General features: G+C 39.8%; 1 pseudogene; it reads right to left on the bottom strand.

Moving 5' to 3' along the window:
* Nucleotides 1-2,581: 2,581 nt before the first annotated feature.
* On the bottom strand, nucleotides 2,582-3,640 carry LOC100354168 (ribosome biogenesis protein BRX1 homolog pseudogene; annotated as a pseudogene).
* Nucleotides 3,641-5,874: the final 2,234 nt, after the last annotated feature.

Here is a 5,874-nt window from a genome sequence, read left to right as displayed (position 1 = left end):
GCGTTGAGGCTAGTAGAATTATCCTAAATTTAAAAAAAATTCATATAATTTGGCCCTAACAAAAGTCCTTAGGAAAAAAATAATCAAATGCTTTTCTCTAACACATGTTTTCAAAGCACCTCATGATTAAAGTACTAATATTTTGAAGAAACAGTTCTTGTGTTTAAGACTGTCCCCTAAATATCCTGAATCCTTAAAATCATTTCTTGGGAGGAAGTAAAGATGAAGGGATGAAAGCATATATAACAAATCAGCTCAAAGCGTAGTGGCATAAAATATCCATTTGTTATGCTCTGTAGCTCAGAAATTCAGACAGGACGCAGCAGCTCTGCCTTGTCTCTGCTTCCTGTTGGCTGGACCCTCTGCTGGAAGACTTGAAAGCTGAAGTCATCAAGCATCTGAAGGCTCATTCATTCAGATGTCTGGCAGTCAATGCTGGCTTCAGCAGGAAAACTTAGCCAAGACAAGTGTCAGTTGGAATCTATACACATGATCTCTATCTGTTGGGCCTGGGCCTCCTCACACCATGACAGCTTGGGACCCATACAGACCAGGTGAAGCATACCATGTCTTAGTATCATTGACCTAAAACATGCAGGGAACTGATAGAGTAACATGTCATTGGTGGCCAGCCAGGAAAGAGAATGCATTATTTGAACCACCATCTTGGTCCACATGGTATCTTCTTGGGAAGTAAGAGAAAAGGCTGCCAAAGGAGAAAAACTAAACTTGTTAAGTTGCTAAACTTTGAATTTACTGAATATTTATCAAAAGAAGCCATTTCATACCTGAAGAATTTTAATTAACTTTAAACATGAAGTTTAAATATTTTCTTTTGTCCACTGAAACAGAAATCCAAAACAAGATGAAACCAGTCATAAAAATCATAAAAAAGCCACTTTATTTTTATGTCTGAGTTGAAATACATAAATCATTGGTCCTACTAAACTAGGAATCTAACTCTCAATGTTTAAAAAAAAAAAAAAACATGGTTTTCCTTAGATATAATCTACTTGAGGTGATGAACTGTTTTTTTTTTCCATTCATTTAACCCTTTTTATTGAATGTCTACCATGAATAACACATTCTGTAGAAAATAAAATACAGAAATAAATGGAACAGCTCCTACCATCAAGGGGCTCAGCATTCTTAGCACAGAAAGAAAACAAATAATTATTTTAACAAGGGAATCCCATGGGTTCATTCAAAAAGTAGGGAATCCATATATGGTTTAAAGACCTCAGGAGAGAATGTAGGTATCATCAAAGTTCTAAATCAGGGGTGGAGAATATTCAGCCCAAACCACATTAAAGGCCACAAAATCATTTGTTCTGGCCCTGCCAAGGCAACCACAGGCAAGACTAGAAATTCAATGTATCTACAGCAGGCTAATTTTTAAGCAGATAATTTTTAAGGCCAGTGAATTATGTCATAAATATCCAAATGGCCCTTGACAGAGAAAAAGGTTCCTCACATATGTTTTAAACAAACTAGGAAAAATATGCCAAATTCCCAGACATTTCATTACCATCTGCTTATCCCAGTGGTTAGCGCAGACCAGCAGTTAAGTTATGGGTAGTGGAGGGGCCAGCATTTTGGTATAAATGGGTTAAGACATCACTTGCAATATAAGCATCCCATATCGGGGTACCTGAACAAATCCCAGTTGCTCCACTTTCAATCCAGTTTCCTGCTAGAGAGCCTAGGAAGGCAGCAGAGGAACGGACAAGTACTTAGGCCCCTGCCATTCATGTGGGAGACCAGGATGGTCTCAGCTTCAGCCTGGACCAGACCTATCTGTTGCAGCCATGTGAAGAGTGAACCAACAGATCAAAGATCTCTGATTGTGTGTATGTGTTTGTGTACATGTATGCATGTGTGTCTCCCTCTGTATTGTACTGCCCTTCAAATAAACAAATTAAACTGCCTTTAAAAATCAGAGTACATTAATTTATCCCATGGGCTAATTAGCTCTATATACAAACTGTGTCCCAAATCTAAAAAATTCATTCCTACTTCCAGTCACTGTCTTGGAAATGTGCAATTAGGGATAGGACTGATACCCAAGTATGAATTACCTTAATGCTTACTGGCTTCTGACTGTGGCTCCATTATACAATGCTACCCCAAGGCTGGGGAGATGAGAGCAATGTCAATTGTGAACCATTCTGGGTCCCTGGACTTACCATATGTCACCAAATCTGAGACATCTCAAAATATAAGACGTCCTGTTATTTTCTTTACCTCTAGGAAGGACAAATGATGTCAAATAACTTATGGCACTAAGCTAACACATTCTCAATTGCATATCATAGCCCAAATTTAGAGAAGTAAAAGTATTTAAAAACTTTCATCTCACCACCAAGGAGATAGGATATCGTAGGAGAAACCCTAACAGATCTCCAGGTAAAAATGGTAGTAAGAGACATTCTGGTGGCAACCTTGGGATAAAAATTCTTTTTATTTTAATTAGCTCTAGTGCAATTTTACTTAGAAAAAAAATTGTTAAGATTTTAAATGTTTCTTAAGTATCATACTACATAGACTGCAGACAGACCTAGAAAATAAAAGTATTACACACTGAGTACAGAATAAATACACAACAACTGAAAATCTAGTTATCCACTGATTCATTCTTCATTCCTTCTGTTCACCTTCCGCTCCATTTTTCTTTGCCTCTTGTAAATCTTTACCTTGTTTGCTTTGAAATCAACTTTAGGTTCTGGTTTTACCCGTTATATTTCTATCGATTTCAGCTCCACTAGAGTAACAAAAATATCTGCAGTGGGATCATGGGGGAAGAGTAGTGTTTTGCTCTTTCTTTTTCATGTTCTACACATCCTTTACTTGCTGTTTCTCTGTGTGTTATGCAGCTGTGATGGATCATACACTACACCGATGCATGGCTGTTTGACTAGTAGTGAGGATTTTCATATAAAGTTGGTCCTCCAAAACTTCCCTGGAAAAATCTTTATGAGATTTTAGCCAAAATGAGGTCCTATTTCTAAAAGAGTAGCACATTCCACGATCTGAAAATTCTCTAACCACATCCTATCATCCAAAATGGAGAAAGTAAACACATGGTTCATAATGGTTGGCTTCGAGATGATACCATAGTGTACTAAAATCGAAATCAAGAGTTAACAAAGCATAATGTGGTAATTTACCAAAAGCAAAATCAAAGGACAAAAGTTTCAAACAGTTTCCAGTCATCTTTAGTTCAGCTAGGGTATGAACATTTTGAACAACAAATTTAGCAGATGACACATGAGGTGAATTTGGAGGCCATAAATACAGAGATCCTGTTTTTTCTTAGCTTCAAAATAGATGCCTGTATTGCAGTTTTTCATTTCACAGACCCCATTAATCACAAATAATTTATCTTTATGGTTTTATTCTCTACTTTAGCAGGAGGCATCAGCATTCTCAAGCCCTGAATTAAATGTCTTGTCCTGAAATTATCTTCAGGAAGATGGTAAGAATCAGTTCCTTGTTTTCCCACTTGCCCTTGCAAACAGGACCAGGAATATGGTTTCTCTTCTTCATCCACCTCTTCTGTCATGAAGCACCATTTTGCAAGTGGTCCAGCATCTTTTTCCTTTTTTTTTTTTTTTTTTTTCAGCTTCTTCGCCTGAAACATCAAGGCTCCATACCACTTCCTTCTGGTTGGCTAGGATAAAAATTCCTTTTTTTTAAAAGATTTATTTATTTATTTATTTGAAAGTCAGAGTTACACAGTGAGAGAAGAAGAGGCAGGGAGAGAGAGGTCTTCCATCCGCTGGTTCACTCCCCAACTGGCCACAACAGCCAGAGCTGCACCGATCCAAAGCCAGGAGCCAGGAACTTCTTCCAGGTCTTTCCACACGGGTGCAGGGGCCCAAGGACCTGGGCCATCTTCTACTGCTTTCCCAGGCCATAGCAGAGAGCTGGATCAGAAGTGGAGCAGCAAGGACTTGAACCAGAGCCCATATGGGATGCCAGCACTGCAAGAGGTGCCTTTTACCTGCTACAACAGTGCTGGCCCTTAAGATAAAAATTCTTAAATGGGAATTGTTTTCAACAGATTTAAATTGCAACCTCCTTTCATGGCCCACAGAGCCTGGTAGAGTCTGGATTGTGGCTACCACTCTGGATTCTTCTGAGCCATCATGCTTTCCATTTGTTCCATCTCCACCTACTTGGCCTTCCAGGTTGTGGAGTGAACAGAATAGATTCTTTCCTGGCTTGGTCTCATACTTTCTCTTTCCTCTATCTGAAACCATCTTTACACAGTCACAGAGCGACCCTTTACTGCATTTCTCTGCTTTGGAGTCAACTTCACTATTCTGGAGTACTCTTTATATCTACCACATCCTTTCTAGAATAATTACAGTTATTCTTTTTCTTGTTTACTTTCTATTTCTTTCACTAAAGTAAGTACTTCATTAGGATGGGGAACTAGTCTTTTCTCAATTTGAGCAAAAAGTTCATGGAAAATGAAATTAAAAGATGTTTATTTGGTGCAAAAAAAAGTTGAAATTCCTACATATGAGGAGTCTTCAAAAAGTTCATGGAAAATATATATATTGTTTTTAGACTTATTTATCCATTTGAAAATCAGAGTTAAGAGAGAAAGAGAGGAAGAGATAGAAAGAGAGAAAGAGAGTTCTTCCAGCCACTGGTTCACCCCCTGAAGTAGATACAATGGTCAGGGCTCAGCTAGGCCAAAGGCAAAAGCCAGGAGCTTCAGGGGTCTCCCACATGGCTGGTAGGGGCCCAAACACTTCAGCCGTCTTCTGCTGCTTTTCCCAGGTCATTAGCAGGGAGCTGAATTGGATGTGAAGCAGCTGGGACATGAACAAGTGTACATATGAAATGTCAGTATTAGAGGAAGCAGTTTTACCCACTATGCCACAATGCCAGCTTCAGAAAACACGTATTTTTAAAAATCTATGCAGAATTTCTAATTTTTGCATAATGATAAAACAGTTAATAAACAGATGTTAATTCTATTTTCCTGTAGAATTTTGAAGTAGCCAATATTAAAAGAACTCCTAAGAAATAAGAGACATGAAATAAATATATTTGAATAAATGATAGTCATTCAAAAGCAGGAAAAGAATGAAGGTGTTTAACCAACCCTGAATTTCTGATTCTTGTGAATGAGGAGACAATTATAAATATGGAACTGGATCATGCCAAACACGTTACCCTCCAAAAAATGCCTAATAAAACTTCCCTCGATTTTTTCAAGGTTAGGGACAAAAACACCGACTGGAAAAGCTAACCAACAGTTGCAGTATAGGGAATACCCATTGAGAGGCCTAAGTTTAAAGTACTATTTGTAGGGTCACTGTTGTGGCCCTTAGAATTACAGTACCTATCGTGATGCAGCAACCCATATCAGAGTGCCAATTCAGGTCCCAGCTATTCTGCTTCCGATCCAGCTACGCTTTTTTTTTTTTTTTTTTTTTTTTTTGGACAGGCAGAGAGTGGATAGTGAGAGAGAGAGATAGAGAGAAAGGTCTTCCTTTGCTGTTGGTTCACCCTCCAGTGGCCGCCACGGCCAGTGCGCTGCAGCTGGCCCACCACGCTGATCCGAAGGCAGGTGCCAGGTGCATCTCCTGGTCTCCCATGGGGTGCAGGGCCCAAGCACTTAGGCCATCCTCCACTGCACTCCCAGGCCATAGCAGAGAGCTGGCCTGGAAGAAGGGCAACTGGGACAGAATCCGGGGCCCCGACTGGGACTAGAACCCGGTGTGTCAGCGCCGCTAGGTGGAGGATTAGCCTATTGAGCCGTGGCACCGGCCCCCAGCTACGTATTAACATGCATGGGAAAGCAGTGGAGGATGGCCCAGGTGAGTGTACCTGCTTCTCATGTGGGAGACCCAGATG

This window comes from Oryctolagus cuniculus, chromosome 6 (assembly GCF_964237555.1).
Source record: "Oryctolagus cuniculus chromosome 6, mOryCun1.1, whole genome shotgun sequence".
In the NCBI taxonomy this organism is placed as follows: Eukaryota; Metazoa; Chordata; class Mammalia; order Lagomorpha; family Leporidae; genus Oryctolagus; species Oryctolagus cuniculus.
The sequence above is the reverse complement of the archived record's forward strand: the minus strand, read 5'-3'. Positions and strand labels throughout refer to the sequence as shown.